General features: G+C 32.5%; 1 long non-coding RNA gene across 1 annotated transcript; it reads right to left on the reverse strand.

Annotated features, from left to right (window-relative positions):
• Positions 1-6679: 6679 nt before the first annotated feature.
• On the reverse strand, positions 6680-7494 carry LOC130241248 (uncharacterized). Its single transcript, XR_008838840.1, has 3 exons — positions 7407-7494; positions 7236-7330; positions 6680-6853 (listed from the first exon to the last, which is right to left on the reverse strand). It is a non-coding gene; the product is annotated as an uncharacterized LOC130241248 (long non-coding RNA).
• Positions 7495-11803: the final 4309 nt, after the last annotated feature.

Here is an 11803-nt window from a genome sequence, read left to right on the forward strand (position 1 = left end):
GATAAGACATTTTTTTTCTCTATTAAAAATTTAAAAACACATCTCTATTGGGAAAAAAAATGCCCATTTGAAAAAAGGTTTTAGCTGTGTGGAGTAGGGATGCAATGATTATAGATTTTGGTTGTACGATTATAGTCTGAGGAATAATCAAGATGCCACAGTTATCATGATTATTATTATTATGCGTTCATTAATTTCAAAACACTTCTAGTTTAGAAAATCACATGGAAACTTCTTAGATTTAAAGTTATTGCTTGCCAATTAATACATCACAGAATAATAATAAAAACAAGCAATCAATAGTACATTTCTCTTTTTACTTTAAAATAAGTGCAAAAGTTTTTGGCTTTTAATTTACACTGAAAATAAATAACAAATATTTCACGGAAGGAGACGCTGACAATGGAGTTGCGGATCCCAATGCAGGATTATTACACAGAGAATGGTCAGGCAGGCAATGGTCACATTCAGGGGCAAACGGTAACTTACATACAAATCCAGAAGAGTGTTTAATAACAGGCGAGTTGTCGATCCGGGCAGCAAACAACATAATAATCAAACAAACAAAGCAAAATCGGTACACGGCAAGGCAAAATGTGTTGTAATGTTCACTTGACAGCTTACTCAAGACTTTGCACTGAAGTGTGTGTGTGTGTGTGTGTGTGTGTGTGCGTGCTGTTTACAATGTCCATGTACCAGCTGTGAGTGTGTGAAATCAACAGAATCCAGAACAGGTGCATGTGAGCAGTGCATGACTGGATCTGTAGTCCGTATAATGGCAGATTGGTCCTTTAGCGATCTGCGTGTTTAATAGCGATCTGCCAGGATTAGATCGCTGGTGATTGTGACACAAAACAATGAAAAAATAAATAAAACTAAGAATAAATTTTAAAAATAGTATTTGTCTAATGTAAATCTAAGCTAGATATTAGCTAAGTATTTCACTTTTAAAGAAAATAAATGTAGTCAAAGGCTGTTGAACCTCTGTCTGGAAGGCACTAATGATCAACTAATTACAAAATGTAATTTTTTTGTCTCTATGGTGTAGAAATGTATATATTCTATACAAAATATGAAGCTGATTGGTCCAGTTCTTGTCTCATGACTCGTGGTGCGCTCGCGACATTCTTTCAACTATGTGTGCCTGGAAATAGCGAGCTTGTGCACGTCACTGCCAGTATGCACACAACCAAGCCACATGCCTCTATTAAAAATAACGAACTTGTGCATGCAAAATAGCCTCAGCCATAGTTAATCCAGTGTGTATGCATATTAGCCTCCGTGTACAAGCTCGGAACTTTAAATAGCGCACTGTTGGCATAACTTTTAGTTGCAGCAGTTTTGTTCTGTGCAGAAATGCTTTGTTGAAACCTTTATGACTAATTAACCGTGACAAAGCGCAGTTAATAGTGAAATTGAATCATATTTGTATCTCAAAGCGCTGGATATTTGAGTATTGTCATGAGTCTATTGATAACAACAATGCAACGCAAATGCAACAGCAACAACAACAGCAGTTATTATTATTATTATTATTAATATTATTATTATTATTATTATTATTATTATTATTATTATTATTATTAACACTGCCATCAATATTATTTGTATGGGTCATTAATAATAAAAAAAAATCATTAATAACTGTTAAAAAGTGGATTAAGTGGTCAGCATTTTTAATCTGTTAATCGTACAGTGTTAATGCATTTTAAGTAAAACCACACAGACAAATTAAATATATCATGTATTAAAATCAATCAATTAATGCTGTACAATTAATCGAAATTGAATTGTAATCTCAATTTGAAACGTTGCGATTAGTTAATATCAATAGGCTGCAATATGAAATATAAATTATGCATTTAGTTTCCCCCGCCTAGAGCAAATGCGTGTGACAGTCTTACTAGCCAATTGAGTGAGCACACTTTCATTCTGCCCAATCAGAATTCCACAACCGAACTACGCCCACAATAAAAAAAGAAAGAAAGAAAACAAACAGGAAAGCACTGACAAGTGGGATTAATTTTGCCTGCTGCTTCAGAAGCGTTCATAGACAAATTAATATCAAAGAAAAACAGCATTTGTAATATAAAAACATATTTTGGTTTCAAAGTCCTAGACACCGAACAAAAACATCATTTTTTTTTTGAGCTGTCGCAGAGCTGTTGCCACACCATTCAGATTATTGAGCTGAAGCTTGACTACAAAATTAAATCGTAAATCAAATCGCAATATCTTCAAAAACATCACAATTAGTTATTTTCCCCAAATAGGACAGCCCTATACATACATACATACATACATACATACATACATACATTTTATTAAATACAATAGACCATTTTGAGCCATGTCAACATTAACAATGGTCCTAATGCATTTCCTGTTTTACAATTTTAATTTTTTGTAGCTTCTGAGAATACAAAAAGGTCAACCTATTGATAAATGATGTCATGATAGCTGTTTTAATGTTAAGTTATAATTGAATTGCCTCTTATTACAGTTATGAAATAGTTTGAAAACAAGCAGGAAATGTTCATAGGCCAATGACATCACCTCATTGAAATAGTTCATAGTAATTCAGTAACTCTAACCCAAACATTTTAAACTGCATTGTACATAACCTTTCCTGTATATTTAATTAGGTACTAGAATTAAAGCTGTTGGATTGTGTTTTGTGCTGGATTTTCACCGTTTCAGTCTTCTAGCAGTGAAAGAGAGGAGCAAATAAAGAAAGGTGTTAAGCTATTTAATATTCTTTCATTTTTTTCAGTTCAATTTTATACTTTAAAGTAAATTTGCTGTATCCTAAATGAAACTTGAAGAAAAAAAAAAGATTCAAATGATCATTTATGAAAAGTGAATTAGCATATCAAAACCCAATTGTAAAGGAGCAAAATTCAATTATACCCCAGAGCGCTGTGTTTCCACTGAGGATTCCATTGGGCAATTTTTATAAAAATTGAAAGCTACTTTGTGAACGCACGGTTCACCATAGTGCAGCAGCAGTCTCAGTTACTACAAGTTAAAATAAATTCATGCCAATTACTTAAAGTAAAGATCAAGCGAACAGATGGAGAGCAAGAACCAGCTCTCAGTTATACAGCGCTCAGTAGATCTGAGTCACATATGGGTGAAGCTTTTCTCCAGCGCTGTACTGATCTCTGGGTATCAGATGAAGAAGCGGGAGATCTTAGTCTCTTGTCTACTGGAGATTTTCTATTTTTCACCGAGAGCTGTCTAAATAAGATTGTTATACACATTAGATGTCATAATAAATGCCTGCAATCTTGTGATTATCCCTTATTGCTTATACCTTTATAACCTGGATGACCTTCCAAGGCCTCCTGGAAAGCTTTCTTTGTGTCTTCTTGGAAATGGAAAATGAAATTGATGACGAAATCATGCTGGATATGTGTTTGTTCAGGCATCAGCGAAAGGAAAGCTTCTTTTTTTTCAAATCATATTGCAGTTATTAATAGAAAGACTCACAATGAGCTTGTTTTTGAGCTTCCTCAAACATGCAGTCTCAGAGTTTTCAAGATCATATAGCAGCGTTTCTTATTTTCCAGTAAAAGTGTTTAAAAAAAAGCACCTATGATGCAGTGTTCAGGTTGCTTAAAGTTTCCAAAGCCTTATAGACAATGTAAAACTGACATTCAGCAAATGCATCTTTACTAGGGATGCATAGAAAATCATTTGAGCATCTATATCGCAATGTGTGCATCCACAATAGTCACATAGCAAGACATGCAATGTTTAGATTATAGATGCGGGTCAAAACACACAAGATTTGTGGAGACACTGCAGAATTGAATCATAATAGAGTGAAGGTTTATCATCTGCATGTGTTTTAGGGCCTGTGACTGTGTGAGCATTTGAAGGCAGTTTAACGCATTTTAGTAGAGCATAAAGAAGTTTCATGATACCATGTTTAATATCATTTGGTATTGATAATTATTGAATATTTTTGAACAATCCATTTAGGTATTTTCAGATTTTTTAACTACTTTATTTTAATTTACCAACATTGCTAAGGCAAATGGTTTTAATAGTCAAAAACAAAAAAATATTTAAACAAAATATCTGATGTCTTTATAATAAATAAACATAAGTGTTAAAGAGACTCTTAAACTTGATAAAAAATGTTACAAAGTGTGTGCATTGGTAAAAGGTAAACACTGAACAGTCACTGCTAACTTTAAGGTGTGATTAATAATGATACAGTAAACCTCAAACTCTGTAAACAAAACAAATTATGATAATCAAATCTGCACAACATGTGCGCGTTGCTCCCATATATGTGTCGTGCAAGAAAAATCTGTTATTTTGCGTCTTTTTTTCTTGCAGCTGGGGTGGTGAAAAAAAAAAGTAAAATATCGGCCATTAAATTACAGACATTTACCATAAAATAACAGATGTTAAATTACAGAAATTTTCTTAAATTTTAATTTCTGGTAAATTTCTGTAATTTAACGTCCGTTATTTTACAGTAAATTTCTGTAATTTAACATGTTATTTTACAGTAAATTTCTGTTATTTAACATCTGTTATTTTACAGTAAATTTCTGTTATTTAACATCTGTTATTTTACAGTAAATTTCTGTAATTTAACATCCGTTATTTTACAGTAAATTTCTGTTATTTAACATCTGTTGTTTTACAGTAAATTTCTGTAATTTAACATCTGTTATTTTACAGTAAATTTCTTATTTAACATCTGTTATTTTACAGTAAATTTCTGTAATTTATTGTCTGTTATTTACAGTAAATTTATGTAATTTAGCGGCTGCTATTTTACTTTTTTTTTTACGTTTTTTTTGGCACCCCCAGGTTGTTACAGTGCTGTATTGTTGCTGTAATTGATTTATAGTAAGTTACTAGCGAACTGCTGACTTACTGTAGATTCTATATGAAATTATTATCAGAGAACTAATTAGTTTGCACGTTCACGTGCATCGATTTCTACAATCATTTAACACACATTTTCCCACCTGTGACTGGACATTTAAATCTATTTAAATCTATTGCCTGCATGCTTGCTTGTAGTAGTAGTAGTAGTAGTAGTAGTTGTTGTAGTAATTATATTTTATTTTTAAATAAGCCTTTTTCACTGAAGATTGTCAGTGTTTTTAGTGAAGTATATAATGTTATGTTGCTATGTAAAAAGATACAAACCAAAAGCTTAACAAATTCAGTTTTAACTTAGTCTAAATTGATTTTGTAAAATTTCAGATATTTCACACTGCATGTTAAAAAAATAAAAATACTACTACCAACAATAATCATTTATTTTATGAATGATAATATGTTATTGTTTCATGTATTTTAAAATAGTTTTATTTTATTTAAATTAATTTGTTTTTATTATTTATTTATTTAAATAATTTTTATTCTTTTGATTTACAATGGAAAACAAGACTCACATACTGATTAGGAAAAAACAAAAAAAAAACATTTGCGATAATAAAAGAGACACCGCGAGCGTTATGCTGCCCATGCCCTGCCAGCCAGTCCCAGGGTGTCTGTTCAGGCATCACCATGGAGATGAAGGCTAATAGAAAATGCCATCGCTGTGATACCAGCTGTAGAAAGAAAGAAAGAGAAACAGAATTGGCCTTTTGACAGTCTCAATTCATCAGTCTGCAGCCATGGAAATGATGCCAGTGATCTAGACAGTTTTTGTAAGTATTACTTTAAACTTACATCTTAAATGCCTGGCTGCACAGACGTTTTAAAAGGTTGCAAATCAATATTGTTGTACAGCTTAAGGTATGACCTGATGTTGGAACAACGAGCGGAGTGTATTTTATTTGCAAGATGTATTATTTGTAGTCTCTATTTTTCATTACAGTCGAGCAGGCACTCTAAAAGTGACTCAGGTAAGTTATGAAGCCTGCTTACTTGTATCATTTTGTACACAGACAGGAACATGGTGTGCTGTGATGATTCACACACTGCTTGCAAATGTACACATTTATTGATTATATCATGGCATGCGGTTATCTGAATTCGCTCTCTTGAAAGTCAGAGATGACACGGACCACACTGTAAAAAATCTTATGTGCTATTTACAAAAAAAAATTGTGGTAACACTATTGCACGTATTATTTTTAAGTAAATTTCAAGACTTGATTTTTTTAGCAAAACCACTTGAATGAATCATGTGAAAATTACTAAATGTTTGAGTGATAAATGAAGATTTTAATATTATTAGCGGAATGTGCTTTTATAATTTAAGCAAATCCACCACCATTTTCTCATATTTATTTTTTTTAACAAAAACCACTTGAAAGAATCATGTGAAAATTACTAGTTTTTTTAAGTGATAGATGATGATTTTAATATTATTAGTGGAATGTGCTTTTATAATATATGCAAATAAATCACCATTTACTCAAATTTATTACTGAAAATTACTCATTCATAAAATGTAAAATATATAATGTATAATGAAATACATACACAATACATTTAGGCCAAATATCATTTTATTACATATTACACTGATAACAAAATGGTACAATATGTTAAACAAATCTATATAAAATTTACAGCAATGTTAATCTCTGATAAAAATTCCTTTATCCATGTCATGGAAAAAACTGACCTGTCAACTTTCCTTTGTAGGAATAGTCACATTTTAGACAATATTTGACAGAATTTGTGTATTGCAAACTTAATATTCATTTATTTGTAAGTGATTTTAATTTGTGGAATATTTGTATAAATCCAGTTCAGCGATTCTAGATTTTCCAGGCTAGCCATGACTCACTTATCCTCCAAGACAATGCAGAAGTCCTCATGGTTGGTCATCCCTCTGACAGACAGCAATTCTCTGTGCATTCCCACACTGTAAAATAAACATTTACGTTTATTATATTGAAATTATGCAGTTGTACATTTCAAATGTTTAAGGTTTACTAAAACACATTAAGGAAATAAATTAATGAAATAAACCATTTCTTTTTATATCTGTGAACAGTAATTCTTCATAATGTTTGAGTAGATGTTGCTGACTGACACAAATACACAAGTAGTTTGACTTATAATGGACAGAGTGTTTAAATGTATACTAGTGTACAGACATTTATAAAAACAAACCATGTTTATACAAGGAATAGTGCATTCAACAGTGTAATGCTTGAGCTATATATTTTTTTTGTAAGCATGCAAAAATATAAAATGCAGTTTTCGGAAGATCATAAATATCTGAAACAGTTTGAGACACTTACATTGCACTCCTGGATGAGCTCTTCCTCTTATTCATACAGATAGACCAGCAACAGAGGACGACATCTCTCGTTTCATCCCTGATTTAATGTGAGGTCTGATGCAAAAAAGTGTAGAAATTAGTAATAATAATAATAATAATAATAATACACAAATAACATTATTAAAAATACCTGATGTATGGCACCCATTCTCTTTATCAAAATCTGCCTCAATAAACTGCTCCTCTTTAGTGGGAAAACTCTGCGAATGTTTTCTTCATTAAACTGAAAAATGAAGCAAACAAATATGAGTATTTATGTACAGTATTATATATAAACAGTTCATTACATTACATCAGCAATGCTGTAAAAGGAACCTTATGAAATGGAAAAGCACTAGCTGTACATAAACCCCATTGAGCTAGCTAACTTAGCTTAGCTTAGATTTACCACTTAACAAGCTCACTGTTGTTCATCTGCTTAACTGTTGCCTGATCGTTGCTGTTAAATATTACGATGCAAATAATTTGTTCAATTTCATTATATAATTCAGAATGAACATTGAAGCAAATCAATTTCAAATAGGAATGGGTGGTTAAAAATACCCGTGTATCCCTATATACATCATATGGCAAAAACTAAGCTCCTGAACAAGTTTGAACAGCATGTGTCTTTCCTGAAAGAGCTTAGGCTACTTAAGACAATAAAATGATAAACTGTAAATGATAAAATGCTTACCTCTTAACATGCTCGCTGTTGATCTGCTCCTTCAAAATGTCGTCTGATCACTGCCGTTGTTGAGATTCAAATGCAAACATCTCAATCAAATCCACATAATTGAGTGAATTTTCTTAAAATAAACGTGAAGCCATCTTTCCTCAATTTTATTAGCTTAACTGGTTTCTCAAATTAAGCTTAATAATTGCACTAGTTTGCTTAAAAAAATAAGTAAAATTTAAATCTTAATTATATTAGCAAAATCTTCTTAATATTTTATAATAAATCCAGAATATCAATTTTTTTAAGAAAATATGCTCATTGTTTTTAATGACCACATTAATTTTTTTAATGAAAATTACAAGCCTCAAGATTCATTTTTTACAGTGCAAATTTTGGGGAGATTTTGTTCAGCTGTGGTTTGATCTCTACAGATGCTGAAGAAGTCAAAGTTTCTGATAGCGTTCTGTGATAAAATTCCAAAATCAGCATCAGTGCTAGTTCTTACAATTTTAGGGGTTTTGAATGTTTTATTTTATTTTAGTTTTTACTGTGTTCTTAATCCCTCTATTGTTATGTAGGTTTATAATGGCTTATGTAACTGATGAGAACACATACTATCAGTCCATTGTAATGATACCATTTAAGAAAATGTAATTAAATTAAAATGTGGTTAACCCTCATGTTGACTTAAGGGTCAAAAGATGATCCTGGCACCCTTTTAACTGCAGGAAAAAAAAAAGTAAACAATGTTTTGTTTTTTAATGTTTGATGACTTTTTAAAATCACCCCAACATTAAAAACTAATAATAAATAAGTATTAATAATGATATCTTTCATATTTTGATGAACACATTTGGGGCATAATGTTTGCCTTACAAGTCAGTTTTGACTATTTAGCCCCTGTTAACTCAAATGACCAGGGCACCATTTTAACAGCAGAGAAAAAAATACCCCTGAAGCAGATGTTGAAAACAGACATGTGGATCCACATGCAGTTTATTAAAGGACAGGTCATACAGGCAAAGCTCAAAAGCAGTTGCATAAAAGGGATGGCTGATGTGAAACTAACGTTTCAACACAGTGTCGAAATTCCAAGGTGCAAGTGTTTCGAAACACTGCACTGAAGCATGATCTGAAACACCCAGGTCACGTAACTAAGGTGATTTGAAATACCCAGGTCATGTGCCTAATGTGACACCAGGTAACCTGACTAAAGTTATTCAAAGCAATGGTCATTTCAGAAGCCTTTCAAGACCTGGCGAATCTGTGTTTGACTGACAGGGTTGGAAAAAAAATTACTATGTCAGAGTATATGTCTATGGCAGAGTAACTGTGCTGCAAATCCCAAGTACAAATACTCTGAAATTATGATTTGATGTATTTATTAATGTTACTTTTATTACCAAAACAAGACATATTTAATCCGAAACTGTTTATTCGGATGTCTATGACTAATGTGAAAACAAAACGCATTACAAGAACAGAGCATTTACAAACTAACATCTATACTGTAGCTGCATCACCCTGATTTCAAACTCATTATTTCTGCATGCTAGTCAGGAACTCTAACCGCTTAACTAAATCGCTTGAAAACTTAACTGTTTCTTTGCTGAAGCTGTTCAGGAGTAATACATTAAAAAAATCACCACTAGGTGTCACTGTAGAGATGGCTTTTGAAACATTTCGAAGCTTCGACACATTTACTTCGACTGTTTCAGTGTTTCATAAAACCTCGCTTTGCCCACCAAAGCATAAGGGTAATCCGATAAACGCAGTCAAAAATACAGGCGAAAGGTCAGGCTAGGCGGCAAAGAATCAAAACTGCAAGAATAAAAAACATGGGAAAATCGAACCAGGAAAAAACATTTCATAATGTTCGTGAAGAAACAACACTCAGCAATGTGAATGTCAAAGTGAAGTAACTTCACAGTCCTACTAATCAGTACAGCACGAGCTACAGCTGTGTCTGTGTGTGTCTGGATTATTGTCAGCTGTCACAGGTGTTGGTAGGTGCAAAGAGTCCTGGGAGTTGTAGTTCGTTTGAAATACCGCAAGTAATTTCCTTTTTTAAGTTACACTTTTTTAAGTTACACTAACTTTCTTTTTTTTTTTTCTCATATTTTTATGAAGCCTGTACACATTTAGGGTACAATGGGTTTCTTGCAGGACACACACACACACACACACTCAAACACACACACACACACACACAAACACACAAGAATATGCTGCTTTAACTTTTCTGAATAATGTCTGAATAATCAGTGTTTCCCATTATTAAACATTGATCAAATACACTGATTAGGAAAACCTAGAAATTCACATAGTTTGTCATGAAGATGAGGTTGGTTCTTCATGCAAAATAGATTTGAGGATTGGAATTCAATTTAGCTGGGTTAAATATAGTTTAGTAAAGGTGGGTCATTTTTGCGCGAAGGGTGAACATCGTATACAGAATCCTAAGACAACAGGAAGGTTAAAATAAATATGTATTTTTGTATTATATTTCTTAATAATAATAATAATAATAATAATAATAATAATAATAATAAATAATAATAATTCTTAATGTAAATGTCATCTTAAAGGTGCAGCCAAAAAAAAAATATATATATATATATATATATATATATATATATATATATATATATATATATATATATATATATATATATATATATATATATATATATATATATATATATATATATATATATGTAAATATATATATATTTCAGGCTTTGTATTTCAGAATCACGCAATAGGTTGAGTATTGAGCAAAACATTTTGATTGTTGTGAAAAGATGTGCCTTTTAGCCATTTCTTGAAAATACATGGGTACTCAACAATCCACTCTTCAATATAAACAACAGAAGTCATTGCACCCTTATAGATGTATTCAAAAATATATTAGCATGCGCAAATGAAAGCAGTGTTCCACCCAGCGCTTAGTTCTGATGTACTAATAGAGGTACTGCTGGGAAATGTAACTCAAAAACAGCCCAATAATAAGGAACATTAAAATAAGCAGCCTGTTAGTCAGAGTAGTGAGCAGAATCTCATTGTCATGCGTGCCGAGGGATGTGTGATGTCAGAGCAGTGTGAGCTGAGCTCTGATTGGCGGGCTCCTCTGAGGATGTGCCCGGCCAGAAAATGGCATCAGCTGTGAGGCGCTGCCAGCAAGCAGAACTCTCTGCCAGTCTCCAGATGTACACACAGGAGAAGAGAAGTGCTTTTGAAGCCTAAACAGACGAGATCGTTTCCCATTCCATTTACCTAAATGAAGAAGAATCGATTTGTAGGATTCTCTGTTGCCACCTGTTCGAGAGAGAGAGAGAGAGAGACAGGGAGAAGGCATATTTTGGGTGAGAACTCCAGTCTGATATCAACAACAGTAAAGCACACTGTAAAAATATCTGTTAATTCAGGTATTCCCAAACTTTTCAACCTGTGACCACTAAAATAACAATGCCAGTGACTCGCAAACCCCAAATTCCTCTGAGGTGGTTATACCTAAACAAATGTTGCAAACACAACAATAGGCAAACACGAGCATATTGACAACACAAAAAAGTGCAACAGTCTAACAACCAGTCTAACTTTTATAGTCGTTTATTAATTTGTTTAATTTAATATTAATTGCAACTAAAGAGACTTTTGAACGCAATGTTTTCAGCACAAGTCTATTCTTGGTTTAATTTTGGAGATTGCTAATCAGAGATCATTCTCAATATTCAGTTGTGGCCTGTTTTTATTTTTAATGTATTTGATTGCCATAAAGGTGTCAGAAAGTTTAACCTGGTGCTATTCACCTTATTCTCTGCGTACAAGCGGGCGCAGCCATTTGAATCTTTTTGGCTCGAAACTTC

Source organism: Danio aesculapii, chromosome 14, assembly GCF_903798145.1.
Source record: "Danio aesculapii chromosome 14, fDanAes4.1, whole genome shotgun sequence".
Taxonomy (NCBI): domain Eukaryota; kingdom Metazoa; phylum Chordata; class Actinopteri; order Cypriniformes; family Danionidae; genus Danio; species Danio aesculapii.